Source organism: Bidens hawaiensis, unplaced genomic scaffold, assembly GCF_021521415.1.
Source record: "Bidens hawaiensis isolate Kalapana, Puna unplaced genomic scaffold, B.hawaiensis_p1.1 tig00001521_1, whole genome shotgun sequence".
Classification (NCBI taxonomy): domain Eukaryota; kingdom Viridiplantae; phylum Streptophyta; class Magnoliopsida; order Asterales; family Asteraceae; genus Bidens; species Bidens hawaiensis.
This window is the reverse complement of record NW_027491087.1, coordinates 4,246,011-4,262,399: the sequence shown is the minus strand read 5'-3', so window position 1 is coordinate 4,262,399 and position 16,389 is coordinate 4,246,011. Positions and strand designations below refer to the sequence as shown.

At 27.6% G+C, this 16,389-nt stretch overlaps 1 pseudogene; it reads right to left on the bottom strand.

Annotated features, from left to right (window-relative positions):
* Positions 1–14,181: 14,181 nt before the first annotated feature.
* On the bottom strand, positions 14,182–16,112 carry LOC143584079 (flavonol 3-O-glucosyltransferase UGT89B1 pseudogene; annotated as a pseudogene).
* Positions 16,113–16,389: the final 277 nt, after the last annotated feature.

The window sequence follows — 16,389 nt, the reverse complement described above, 5'->3', positions numbered from 1 at the left end:
GCGCTATTATCCGAGTACGTTGGTGCACAATCTCAACTGGAAAGGACCTTACTTGCTCATTTATGTTTGTTCATGGAATTGTAGATTTTTATGTATTTATATCAAAACTTGTGTGAACTCACCAACTATTCATTTAGTTGACATTATTTTATATATATGCTACAGGTACTTACATTAGAGGATGAAATGGACAAAGACACTAGAACTTAGGTTATACTAATAAATGGACAAGTTATTAATTGTTCTTGTATTTTCCTTGTATTTCTTGTTACAAACTTGTGTACTTGATATTTAAATTAATTAATGATAATATTGTCACTTAATAGTGTCACATGTGTTTTGGGCAATCTGTACGCCACACTCGGGCGTATTCCGCTTTAGCCGGGGTGTTACACTTAGTGTCTAGATTAGCGTGTTTTTATTTAACTACTTTTAGCACATCAAAGGGTTAACTAGTGGGAGCTCGGCTGCGGAGATGATGACGGTGATGGTGAGGCCGCGACAGAGGAGGTGGTGGGTGAGTTCGAGTGAGGGAATAACATGGTCGTATCCAGGACAAGGGTAGAATAGTACGTGCGTGTTGTTGGCTGAGTGATGCATGTTTAAGGTTTAGGTAAGATTGTTGTTGAGAAGGTACAATGTTTACTCTTTATAGGGCTAACGATTGTCGTTTGTTCTCGGATAAATTACCCTGAAACTATATATTATGTGATAATATGATCTGATATGATATTATAGATATTATATAATACTATAAAATAATACTATGTTATGTTATAGATATTATATGAAATGATGTTGTATTATGTTATGTTATGCCTATACTATTATAAATTATGCTATATTATGTAATATTATAATGTTTATGTTATGTTATGTATGTTATTCAATGCTATGATATCTTATATATGAGAGAACCATTTGAAACACTAAATACTATCAGAAAATTTGAAATAAATTTAATTCGTTCATTTTTAATAGTGATCTAAAGAAAATAATATAAAGGGATTATATGGTCGGAGCCAAGAAATGAGTAGCGTAGTAAACGCGTGTTGCATGTGGTAGGAGGCATGTTCATTGATTTGATAGATATAACGCTACTTGAACTCGTGATAATAGTATCTATAGTGGGATAAGTAGGTTATTACAAAGGAACAACGACGTATTTTTCAAATACCGTGTTTACAGTGTGACATATAAGGTCATAGTGACATCTGACATGCTTTTGAATATTTCTCCGCTTAATACCATTTATGTAATAGATTTTTTCTATAAAAATGAATATAGTATTTACTTTTAGTCAAAAATATTAGGTTTCAAAAAGTTTTTCTTATTTATTTAACTGTATTAATTTTTTAACAGCAAATTATTACAACAATTCTGTTCACTATGAAACCAATTATTAATAAAACAAAAAAATATAAATGAATAACATATTGATTATGGCACTATGGCAGTACTACTATCGACGGTGCAAGAATACCAAAAATACAAAAAGTGACATGCTTCAAAACCGAAAAACATATGAATGAATATCGGTTGTATGATACCGGCATCTATTTTTTATATGGATACCAGTACTCGCTAAAAAAGTTGTGAAGCTCTAATTTACAAGACTAAAAGATACTTTATTGTAAATACAATTTTGTCTATATAAAATTATTATTTTCTTTTTCGAAAATTAACGTGTAAAAGTTATTAACTCAATTATGTTTATTAAAAGCATAAAATGAAATAAAGGTGTACAATTTTAATAATATGAAAGGTGAAATTAAAAAATAATAATAATTAGACATGATATTATTCACGTAACAAATCAACCCAATTCAATCTTTATTATAAAATTAATTTCTCTCTCTACCACCTACTCAATCCAATTAAACCAAACTTTTTCACACTCATTAGCAAACCAAACTTCATTACTTTTTATTAAATAAATATAATTTATAGTTGTTTTTTTATTAAAATTGTTCTTTTTTTATTAAAAGTGTTTAGAAATATAAAAAATAATTTCTTTTTTTAAATAAACAATAAATATTTAATATAAAAATACTTTAAAAAATATTTATATTCACCAAACACACTTAATAAAGTAGATAACAAAATACAATCATAGCATTAAATTTAAAATTACACTTAGAAATGATAAAATCTACATAATTATTCATTATCGTCAAATTTTGCCAAATATTTTTTTTTTTGCGATCTTATGTTTTAAATAAAATTTATACCAGTGTGTTCTCAAAAAAAAACTAAACAAGACTGTGTTTTTAGATTTTTTGAAAACTTTTTAATTAAAAGTTATTAAAGAAACACATTTTTAGCGTTAAAATTAATTAGTATGAAAAGAAAAAGAAAAATAAATTAAAAAGTGAACCAATATTCTAGTGACATGTGGCATACAAGTGGGTTTACAAACTAGTTTGATTTCACGGATGGTTCGCCTAACTTGATGCTTTTTACTTTTTTAAATAGTGTATCAAACCCAAATTAGTTGATCTTACTAATATTATAGTTGATAGATGCTATGATACTAGAAGGGTGCCCGCGCGATGCAACGGGAACACATATCGTTGATAGTGATTTGGTTTCAATTTTTAACCGTTCTGTTTCGGTTTACATGATCAAAAATCGCTACTAATTGTTTATTTAAAGGCCATCAAAACCGGATCGTAAACACCGCTACGTAAATGTTAATTTTTTTAACTAAAAATAGCTAAGGCGATATTATACTCTAATTAAAGAGAATAAAATTCTTGTTTTTATGGTGTCGTTTTTCAAAAATAAATATAAGTGTATGAAAAAATTATGATCGTTTAAAACTTTTGGGTGGAAGTTAGGTTAACTGTGAAATTAAAAATAATATATAGTTAAAAGTTAAAGGGTTAAGGTTGCAACTATTACTTAAATTTATAAAATTTGATCAAAGTTGAGGGGACAATATTGTAACTATATTTAAAATATTGAAGTTTATTATTTTGCCCATCTTCAATATGCTATGTAAATTGTACCATTTGTTAATTAAGTTATAAATTACTTAAAATCTAAGTGTCTTTTGATATATTATATATAGTATAGATATAGATAATCATTTGAGTTATAAACCATTACGTCTCTCTTAGAGCATTCACATCCCATTCCCCATCCCTATCCCTATAATTACACTAAAAAACCCTATATTTCTCTCTCTCATGTTCAATTAAATAATATTTTTTATACCTTTATCATTACAGTTTTATCTCTCCTCTACTCACAACCAATCCTACAAATATTAAAATATAAATAGGGGCAAACAATGTTCCCCAAATTTTTTCCCAAATTTACAAAAAATCACTACATTTTTCTCTCCACCCTATAATTTACACTCACAACCACTCAAAACCTCACCCTATAATTTACATATTCTCCTCACATAAATTTAGGAGATGAGATGTGAATGCTCTTATCTTTCACCCATCTCTCCAAATTAGCCCACATTATCTTTTCATCATTTTATTTTCCCATCTTTCAAAGTGGTATGGATTTTTATCCGACACCAATATTATCTAAATAATTAATACAAATAAACGAAAACTAAATAATAATTTCTGGATGGTGAAAATATAATCTTTAAATACTATTAAAGTAATACAATGTGGACACATGGCCTTCTTCTAGGCTATCCACATGTGCAATCCAGTTACCATGTTTCCATTCTCATGTGCTCTAATATTCTGCCATGTGTCAAGTTGACCAAACACCAAAAAACTTATTTAAACCTTAATAGTTTTCACCAAAATCATTTTAATCTCTCTCTCTCTCTCTTGGCTTACTAACTCCACCATCCACCATATTCTATATTCCGGTAATGTAGATCGGGATTAATCGTTTTCCGGTAAGGTTATATATTATACTCTAATGGTCAACAATGTTATTTGATTTTCCGGCAAGGTAATATCTTTTTCCGGTAAGGTTTTCCGATATGATTTTATATTTATTTTAATTTTTATATAATTTTGTAATAATCTCTTTAGGTTGTATATCAAAATCCATGATTGAATTGATATTTGGAAGTTATTACGGTTTTCCGGTAAGATTTTTGTTTTCCGTTTTTGTTTGTATTTAATCTCTATCTCTCTCTCTCCCTATCTCTCTCGGCTTACTAACTCCACCATCCACCATCTTCTATATTTCGGTAATGTAGATCGAGATTAATCGTTTTCCGGTAAGGTTATATATTATAATCTAATGGCCAACAATGTTATATGATTTTCCAGCAAAGTTATATCTTTTTCCGGCAACATCATATTTTTTTCCGATTATTGTAGATCTAACCTTTTTATCTTTGTTTTCATTGTTAACTGATTTTTTTAAAATCAGTTTAGGTTCTAAATAAAAAACGGCGATGAAGCTAATATTTCTACGTTTTTCTGGTAAGTTTTTCCGTTCATGTGTTATATCTATAACAATTGTTGTTTTATATTTATTTGAATTTTATATTTTTCCTGTTTTTTTCTATCACATGTTGTTCTTCTAGGTTCTAAATAAAAAGTTTCATCCATGGACATTATCATTATTCTTTTTCCGGTAAGGCCAATAATAAATTGTAAATCAGTGGTTTAACATTCCATAACATGTAGCATTACCGCGACTAATTTTTTTTATTTCTAAAATGATTACAATTTCGAATTTTAAATTCCAAATTTAAGTTAAAGTTGAAATTTGTAAATGGTTGGTCAATATTCCATAACGTCTAAACTTACCATCATTACAATTTATTGTTTTCTAAAACTATTTGATTTAAAAAGTTTAAATTTCCAAATTTAAATTAAAGTTGATTTTTTATTTAATTGATGGCCAAACGTTTAAGTTGGTCAAACATTTTGAAATTGTCTGGTCAAACATTAAAGTTGATTCTAACTTTAATTTGAACTTTTTAAATGGTTGATTAAACAAACATTCATAATTTCTAAAATTACCATCAGTAAAATTTATTGTTTTAAAACGATGTAATTTAAAATTTATAAATTTCCAAATTTAAATTAAAGTTGAATTTTATGAATTACTGGGTAAATATGTCATAACATGTAACATTACCACGATTAAAATTTATTATTTGTAAAACGAATATTAATATTTAATTTTCTCGTTTCAGGTTATGTTCCCAACTTGATATAGCTAATTTCATGGGTTGAAGATTTGTTGATAAGATATCTTATTTTATGTTTAATATTGATGTATATTTTTGTTATTATTCATGTATTTATGTATTTTTCACAATTCATGTAATTTATTTGATTTTTATATAATCAATCATATATAGTTGTTGGTTTTGTACATTTAATATATTTTAATCAGAACCGATGTATTAAAGAAAAATTTTATTTTTGTATCTTATATTTATCTATTTATTAATGATAATCTCTATAATTTATAATAATTATTATAATTTTAGTAATTTTGTTATTATTAATTCATTATATTTTCTAGTTAGTTGTTACATCTTATTTTGACAGAAATAATAACATTTACACTTTATCATTTTTATAATTCAATATAGTTGACTTAAAACATTATTATGTTATAATATTGTAAGATACATTATATTTTCTATATATAACCAATTACGTTATATATGGAAAACCCAATAAATAAGTTATAAAGTTTTCATGATTTTAATTACAAGATATTTAAACTTCTTTTAAATTCAGAAATTGGCCAATCTTTGGGTTTTAATACTCTCCATAATTTTAAACTCATTTCAAAATCTTTCTATAATTTTTTTAGGTTTTCAAAGTAACCGATTTGATTTATATATTTGTAGTTATTTCTAAATTAATTAGTCATATTAGTAAAATTAAAACATATTTGATTTTAATTTTTGTGATTTAGCATTAACTAGAATAAGTTATCATTTTAATATTCAAAAAACTGATTGTCAAACTAAAAATACTTGCCATAATTGTAATGTAATCTTACTTTAATTTACGTGAATATTAATTATTAATTAATACTAAAATAATAACCGTGTAATTTTAGAACACAATATTCAAATTGACATAATTTCTTAATAATCAATACTTAATATATCATAAATTAAATAACCGTTTTATCATCATTTATAAATATTATTCATCACATATGATTTAGTGAATATTATTAAACATGACAACTTTTATAATTTATTAATATTATTATTCCCATGAATCAAGATATTTCAAATTATTTCTATCTTTACATAGAAGACCAAATTCAAACTTAAAATTACAAAATTTAAACTCCTTTATAATTAACATATTTAAAGTCTTTTTAAATTACCAATCTTTGAACAAATTTTTAAAGATTTTAATACTCTCCATAATTTTAAACTCATTTCAAAATCTTTCCATAACTTTTTGAAGTTTTCAAATTAACAGATTTAATTTTCATTTTTGTAATTATTTCTAAATTAACTAGTCATATTAGTAAAATTAAAACCGATTTGATTTTCAATTTTTGTGATTTGGCATTAACCAGAATAAGTTATCATTTTAATATTCAAAAAGCTGATTGTCAAACTAAAAATACTTACCATAATTGTAATGTAATCTTACTTTAATTTACGTGAATATTAATTATTAACTAATACTAAATAATAGCCGCGTTATTTTAGAACACAATATTCAAATTGACATAATTTCTAATAATCAATACTTAATATATCATAAATTAAATAACCTTTTTATCATCATTTATAAATATTATTCGATACATATGATTTAGTGAATATTATTAAAAATGACAACTTTTCATAAAATATTAATGTCACTTTCTATTTCAAAAATTAAATTAATCACATATTAATTTCTTATTGTTATTATTTATAGTAAATTCAATTGATTATGAGATTCCACACCCGAAACATAAGTTTCTTTTTATATTCACCGTTTTAAATATGGTTATGTATGTTCAATTTTTTTTTTAATTTGTGTTCACAAAATATTAATGTAACTAAATTTCTCAATAATATATAATAAACACGTATTTTTATCCATTTTAATTAAAAAGTTTTTCAAACATAATATAAATCTTCTAATTATAACATCGAAACAATTTGAGAGTCTAAGTCTTCATAATGTTTTCAAAGAATATTAAAAATATTTGATAATTTATTTCCTATACGTTTATATTTTGTTTTCATTGATTTTGCATCATATTTTTTCACCTTTAATTATTTTCAAAGTCAACATAAATTTTTTTAATCTTTTCAAAGTTATTTGAAAATTCATTTATGGTAAAATGTATTCAAATTTCCAAGTTTAACAAAATATCAATGTCAGTGATTTAAAAGTTTGTTGCAAGATTGGTCAAAAATCAAAAAAAAATTCATACTTTTTTAAAGTTGACTAATTCCAATTTTTTTATATTTTGTAACTATTTTGAAAATATTTCAAAACAGGTTGTTTTAGAAGAGTATAAAATTTGTTAGGTATAAAATGGCGGCCAAAAAAGGTTTTTATTGATATATATTTTTGGTTTAATGGTTTAAGTTAAAGATATTTTATGTTGTCATTTTATTTTGTTTGTTGTATGTTATTTTGTTTTAATAAAAACAAAATTTTAATAAAAACAACTTTATTAATGTTCAAATGTTACTCATTATTAAATATGTTATTATGGTATATTTAATTTGGATGCTATTGTTTTATTATATTTTCAGATGGTAAAACAAAATGAGTTTCTTTTGGTAGAATGTTTGAAGAAGTTGGTGGTTTAATATGAAAGTACATGTTTATGTGTTTTGTTGATGTTTTTTGGTTGTTCAATGTACATTAACTTATTGTAACTTTTAACTTTTAAGATCTAGACAATGTAAATGGTTAACGTTTCGGTCCGAAAGTTTGAAGAAGTATAGTGTTGTTTGAATTTGTTGTTTAAATTTATTATGTTTGTTATGTTCAAATTAACTTCCTGTAATTTGGAAGTTTTAATATTAAGACAACGTAAATCTATTACTTTTTGGTTGGTATGGTGATGTGTTAAGTGACAATGTAAATCTATCAAGTTTTAATAGTTAAAAAATATTATGTTTGTTTAAATTGATGTATAAGTTGATTATGTTTAGTGACAAGTTATTTCACCCGCGTGTCACGCGGGCATATACTCTAGTAATAAAATATATAAATACTAATATAGATAAAATAATTGCAAGTTATTTGAGTTGTCTAAATTTGATCATTTCAAACTGAAAAAACATTTAAACGTAAATTGTACCGTATAAAATTTAGATATCTAGTGTTTGATGGGCAGTCGACTTGTGTAAATATGCTTTAATAAATCCAAGTAAAAACTTTTAATAAAAGTAATAATATAATGTTAGTTTAATAATCTTAAATATACATAAACGAAATTTAAAAGCTTTTTGGTTGCGCCCTACTTTCACTCAAGCCACCAGATTGTTTTATTTGTAAATTGATGTTTTCATACATTTGCTCGAATTTTAGATAGCCTTAAACGGGTTATAACATCTCATTAAATTAAAAATTCATCTCACCAAATATTGATATAAAAATCATATAAAATAGTTATTTATTAAAAATTAATATCCGAATCTTTTTTAAAAAAATATTTATAATTAAGAAACAACTTTGTAGTAAAAAAAAGGGTTATGGATCTCACCAAACCTAGATAGATTCTAAACTAGGTTATGACATGTTATTTATTTATGAAACCTTTTAAATATCAAACCTTAAGTATATTATTAATTTCCTTATAATAAAATTAAAATCCAAAACAATATATAAATATTAAAAACTAATAATTTAAAATAACACCGTAAAAACGGAGGATAAAAGCAAGTATTATAATAATAGTCGCTTAACAACGGTAACCAAAATAGTATAACATTAATAGTATTAATAATAGTATAACGATAATAATGGTATAATAATATTATATAATAAAAATAGTATAGCATTAATAGTGTAAGGAAAATAATTGTATAATAGTATTGCATTAATAATAATATTATACAATAAAAACTAGTTATAGAATCCGTGCAATACATATAGTGCTTAAAAGAAATACAATTAATATATAAATATTAAATGATTAATTTTTTATAAAAAAAGCAAATGTTATCAAATTAAATTGTTTTATAAGTTCAAATCATATTTTTAATGTAATATTTAGATGCATGTGTGGCGTATTCTAACGCAATTTATTTATAATTACAAAAAAAATGCGACTAGTGAGTGCTATTTATTCATAATTTTTAAATTGTCTTTATCATCTAGTTATACCTATAAATATCGTTTATTAAATTTTACTACATTCATCTCAAATACTCAAAAAAATATATAAATTGATTTAATAAAAAAAGGCTAGATATGATTTCATTAAAGATATAAATATTTTAATTATATTAACATAAATACTCACATATTTTTAATCTATATAATTTAGGTAATTAGTTATTTGTTTAAATTAAGGATTTATATGTTTTGATTACACTAACATAAATACGTTTTCAATAAAAATAGAACATATTTTGAGCGGGAAATTTAGGCTAGAAATGAACCCCCAAGTGACATACGTCACAAATTATTATTTTTAATTAGAATGGGTAAATAGTATAGCATTAATAGTATAATGAAAATAATTGTATAATAGTAAAGCATTAATAGTATAATGATCATAATTGTTAAAATAATTATATACTAAAAATAAAATTTTTTTAATAAAAGTACGTTTGTGGATGTTCGAGTTTAAAATGAAATTAAGGTGTATCATATCATATGCTAATAAACAAAAATAATGAGGTTAATGTGTCATAACTATATTCAATTTTAGGTTTAATTTCCCTCATATTTTTCAATATTTACTCTCTTCAATTCATGCTTTCAATGGGTCATGGGTTTAACTCATACGACCCATTAGTTATAACCCATATGAAACATATTTAATGTAATTTAAATTACACTAACTTTTACTAACCCGTTACATCTAATTTTACTATTAGATATAAGAAGTTTGACCATGATTTAAAATAACATATAAAGTATTGAATATCTATAATAAGTTAAAAATCAAACATTGAATTACTAAATTAGTTAAAAAAAATTATTTGCAAACAATTATCATCGTATAATAATCAGTGACTTATGTTTAAATAATTTAATTATTTGTGTACTTCAAATTTCATTGAATAAATGCAATATTATAATCTTACAGTTTCTAAAACATTATTTGTGAAAACACGATTATTCATTAACCCAACAATTTTGTTACACGTATCAATATTGTCAAGCGATGATCCGTGGACATACATTATTATTGACTTATGACATTACTATCTAACCAATCTTGTTACACGTATTAATGTTGTCAAGAGAAGAATGGATAATTTTCGATGGTTATGAAATTTTGAGTAAAACATTGAAATTTGAGTTTATTGTGGTTGCCATTTATCGATGATTGGTTTGCAAATGTTGTTTTGAGTTTTTAAATACAACATGGAGATATTAAGTAATAGATTCATGTTTTGTGGGTTTAAATGTTTAATTTATAATCTATTTTGAATGGATAATCCGTGTTATGTTTGAATCAAATGTATCACCTTTTGTGTATAAACCATTAGAGATGGTTGGATATGAGTTTGTTACCACAATACAATTACAGAGAATTAGAGTTTTTTTATTTAACATGTTACAATTGTGACTTTTCATGTTTAATCAAGTTGTGTGACTTTATATGAAATATTGTGGCATTAGGCTAGCATATAATGTTATGTAAAAGGATTTTGGATGCTAATAGCATAAAAGGGATGAGCTTCTGGTGTTTCTACAGAATGAATCAACGAGACACGAACTGAAAAAGTCAAAACTAATTCGAGTGAAAATGAGTTTAGGTCAAAACGGGCCAATTAAAAAAACAATTTTGTTTGGCTAAAAAACCAGTTCGATTTCATACTAGGTTTCTTCATAACAGATTTGTGTGAAAATGAGTTCGGTTATAATGGACCAACTGAATTTGGTTATGGTCAAAATGAGATCGGGCTGAAACAGACTGCTTTAAAAAGTCATTTTATCTGTGGTCAAAACAGTTTGAGTCAAAATTTGTTTCGGTAGAGTTGTAAGTTGGCTTTAATCGAAGTTATCAGTACCATACCAAATATTGTATACAAAGAATATTTGTAAATATGTTAACATATTTATGCTCATAGGTTTACGTTTAAATTTTGAAAAGAAATTATTTGTTTCAAACAATTCATTGTAAAGAAATTATTTATGTTCAAAAGCTAGTTTTCTATAACTAAAATAATGAGGCTTAGGTCTCAACCTCATATTCAATTCTAACATAATTTCCCCTCATAATATTCTGATCTCTCATCTTATTTATCCTCGCTATTTATAGGTCAGGGTCAAAACCTTTTGGAAATTGGGTTATAAAATAGTTAATTTTCCCTCATAATATTCTAATCTCTTCTCATTCATCCTAGCTATCCATGGGTAATGGGTCAAAACCATTTTACCAATAATAGTCAGAAAATTAAAAATAGAATATTAATTGAAGATCAAACAAAGTAGAAATATGAAAGAGAGATTTCTAAAATTTAAAATATAAAATTCTAGATTTCTTGTTGTTCGTATTATTTATTTCATTAACTTTTCACAATCGTTTTTGTTCCTTTATTTCAAATAACGGATCTTATTTATTTTTATTATTTGAAAAATCCCGTGTAATATACAGGTTGAAAAACTTATTATTTTAATAATATAAAAGGTGAAATTAATATTTTAATGACAATAAAATAGTATAGCATTAATATTATAATGATAATAATGGTATAATAATATTATAAAAATAAAAATATGATAATAAAAATTACATTTGTGGATGCTGGCCTCATCACGCAGTTCGGGTGTAAAAAACATCGGTATCAGGACACAGGGCCAGCCTTAAGGTATGGCGGAGCCCCCTAGACCCGACATCTCGCTAGGCCCAAATATTTATCTTTTCAATTTTTTTTATATATTTCTATTGAAAAAATATGTATAATCAATGTTTCGACACAATTACATAACCATTAGTTTTCTAGCAGTAAATGGGTATAACATCTAACCAAAGGTTGTGGGTTCTAGTCTCATTTGAGACATTTTTAAGTTTATTTTATACAAAATATTTTTTACACAACTCAAATTATAATCAAGTAAGCCCATTTAAAATTAAATTGTTTAAACTCAACAAAATATTCCTTTTACTTGATGCTCAAAATTTTTTTGCCTTTGGCCCAAATATTTTTTCGTCTTCTCGGAGCCGGCTCTGTCAGGACATCCGGAATTGTGTTCCCAACTGTACTGGTCGGTGTCAAACTCCAAGCCGCTTCATTACGTCCAACCTCTGACACTTCAAACTTTCTTTAAGTAAATACACACATTTAATGTCTATTGAATTGCTACAGTAATTAATGCAGCTTTAATTAAAGGTTCATCAACTTGGATTACGACTCCTATATAAGTATGCTTCTTTCATGAATCCTTCAATATCAGCATAACAAAGATCTAGATGGCAAGGGCAAGGTCTTTGATTTTCGTCATCTCTCTTTTGTGGTTTATGACCATAGGTATTTTTAGCTCTTTTGGTATCGAGTATACGTAATTCGCTCTAATCAATTCAAAATGAAAAATGATACATATTTTTCACATTTGTAGGGACAAAGTTTCTTGAAGCAAAACAAACTTGTACTGACACTAACTATCTGCCCATATGTGACAAATTTGAATGCGGTCATCTATGCCTCCAATTACATGGATACCGTTCCTATGGAGAATGCAAGAATATATTTCGGTGTCGTTGTTACTTTGACTGTCCGGATAAAGCACACTAAGATTCGTCAAATTTCTCCCCTCCATTCCCGTCTTAACTCCTCATACCATTCTCTTGATGTTAAGACTGCAAACTATAAAATGTTATTTTTGATCTGATAATAAAATATGCGAGGTGAATTTCGCTTGGCTTGATTGGTCATGTGATTGTTTTTATTTCTTTTCCATCTTGGCCAGGATTTTAAGTCAGATTTCGTATTTAATATATACATCCTCACCCTTTAAAAAAATAATAATAAATAGTTGATGTGATAATAAAGAGTCATTGCGAAAAGTTATTAATTTTTATTAAATAACTAATTGGATTCTCCCGCGTGTTACTGTGGAAGTTCGTTGCACGAGGAAATTCTCTGTATGTATAAAATATAAAAGGAGTAGGATTTTAATAATTCCAACTAATTATTGACCGATAAGAATAATCTCAACTGAGTTTATTGTCACCGGTGGTCTCAAATTTTAAAAAGCTTTGCCCTCAGTGGTCCCCCGTTCGAAAGGACTTAACGTTGCTATATTTTTTTCCGAATTTCAAACTAATGTAATAGAACTTTTGACAGGAAGGAGGTTACGAGCCGATTGATGTAAAACTTAATTCGTAATGGTGCTCCAACACGATGAAACAATGATTCAATTTGGGTCTTTGAACTTCTAATTAACGAAAATTAAGTCATCTGGATCACCATTTCGAGCTAAGTTTTACATCAATTGACTCGTGTCATCCTTCCGATCAAAATCCTTAAACATTAGCTACAAATTTGTTAAAAAAATATAGCGCCGATAAGTCTTAACGGGGGACCGCTAAGGGTAACCTTTAATAAATTTGGGACCACTGGTGTCAATAAACTCAGTTGAGATTATTATCAGCCCCTAACATCTAGATGAGATTATTAAAATCTAATATCCCAATATAAAATTATGTGTGAGATAGAAGGTGGTGACGTGGCTGTCCTCACCCCGTCCGCCACAATCTTCATTAGTGTTCAACATGAAGCGAGCGATGTTGTTTGGTTGGTTGAGACTGTTAAACATGAGTCATTTTTATGGTTAAAGTTTAGATCTAAGTATAATGTAAGCCCCTTGTTTAGGATAATTGGTCTACTTTTGACTTGCTTCTAAAAAATGCTCTTAGAAGTTAAATCTAATACGGTATATTAAAAAGTATTATTCACAAAATTAATGACCTCATTGCAAGATTAGTAACGCCAAAACGATAGAAAACATGAAAAACTTAGCAATTGTTATAGTTTCTTTTTAAACATGCGTTTATCCATGACTACAACATGTTTTATGCTTATCAAAACAAAACAATCTTAAAGACACTAATGATTAACGACTTCGATTGATGATCTCAGATCTCAGATACGAGCTTGATGAATGCATCCAAATCCCTTGCTGATGTTCGTTGTTCGACCGCCTTGGTAGCTATTTGATTTAGCTCTTTGATTCTAACTCTTTCGGGTCTATCAGCACCCAATGACTCGTCCAACAAATGAGCCAACTCAACTGAGTCAGGAACACTCTCGCGCCTGCCTTCATAAAACCGTTTTGCGATACCCAATTGGTCAACAAGTAGTGTAGCATTGAAGAACTGGTCCGCAAACATTGGCCATGTCAACATCACGACACTAGACATAATTGCTTCGAGAGTTGAGTTCCACCCGCAATGAGTCACAAACGAGCCCACAGCCCGATGCCCCAGTATTGCCAGTTGGGGGGCCCAACCTTTTACTATAAACCCACGGTTCCCAATCCGGTCTTCAAACTCACTAAGAGCGGAACCACTTCCCTTCACACACAAAATAAAATAAACCTTACTAAGCTCAAGTGCACCTGTTAATACGCTCATTTGCTTCTCACTTAACTCCACTTGACTACCGAAACATATATAAACAACCGACTCATCCGGCTTTTGGTCCAACCATGCGAACAAGAGGTCGGGTGACACTATACTCGACCCATCACGTTCAGTTACAGTAATAGGGCCATCGGTTTCTGGAAGTAATGGGCCAACGGCCCAAACTCTATTGTGGCCCATAAAGTTCTTCATGTGATCAATGTAAACCTCTTCCAACTTATCAAATGTGTTGTAGATGATTCCCCAGCTTGTCATATTATTCAACATTCCCTTCCTGAAACATTCGAAATCTTCATCTCCGGTTTTATACTCACGCATTACTTTCGGCACTTGCCACCAAGGAAACTCCGGCGAGTTGGGGATATCTTGGAATGCAAGCAAGAAGTTTTCATCACCGGAGCTATTATTAGCCTTAGCTTGTTCTATGTCTCGCCACAATGTATGAATGATTGAGGAACTAAAAGCACCTTGAAAGTTAAAAATAAAAATAGAAAAACTTTATAAAAAGATCAGAATCAAGATGATAGAAGTAATCAACTGGTGATAATATTAAAAGCTTAATAAATTTCATAAGTCATAATATCCAAACTAAAATTTTAATAAATATTAACAAATTAATAATAATGATAATAATAAGCAGGGGAGAGTTAACAAATTAAATTATCCTACATATTACAAACGGAAGATGTGGTGACATTTTCATAATTATATGAATAATCATAATTATACTGCTAACATTTTTTAACTAGCTTAATAAAATTATGCTACAACATCACAGTTAGCGTAATATTATCACGCTATAGTTTTATAAGTAGCATTTTATTATTATGCTAACTTTTACATGTAGCATAAATATAAATTACACTACTTATAAAACGGAAGTGAAATAAAATTCTCGTAGCGTAATTTCATTAAAAGAAAATTACAATATATAGAGAATCAAGACATAAAAATAGAAAAAGATAAACAATAATGAAACCTAATTAGAGTATAATAAAAAAAAACTAGATAATAGATCATATCACACCTGAAGGAGAAAACACCACACGGCGAATGCCCAGGTGAGACGCAAGTTCACTCGTTCAACCGAGAAGGAAGTCGGAAACCATGGCCGCTGGGGGCGAAGGATGGGACCGAAACCATTGAACGATGGGATCAAACAGTTTTTGTGTGGAATTCAGTTTGGCTATAAGGGGGTGAGGAGAGGGGTTGACTACTGGATCAGGGAAGACAAGTTTGTGTTGAGAAGACGGGTACAGGGAGAGGAGAGGGTTGAGAAGCGGGATGTCGACGATTGAGGTGAGAATGACGGTGACGGTGAGGCCGCGGTGGGTGAGGTCTAGTAAAGGGATGATATGCCCTGAGCCGGGGAAAGAGTAAAGAAGTAAATGTGTGTTGCATGTGGTACGAGACATGTTGAACATTTTGATGGATGTAATGCTACTAGAAATTATGATATTATTATATATAGTGGGGGTAAGACCATCACCAATAGAGGTGAGTTTTAATAATGTTTTGGGTGTTGCTTTATATACCATAGCATATAACACCCTAGTCCTACAACACTCTATTTTATGATTTTTTAAATAAATATTATACATAATTTTATAATATTATAATTAAATACAGTCGTTCTGTAATTATTATTGATCATTTAATTATCATATTATTATTATTATTAAATGTAACTAA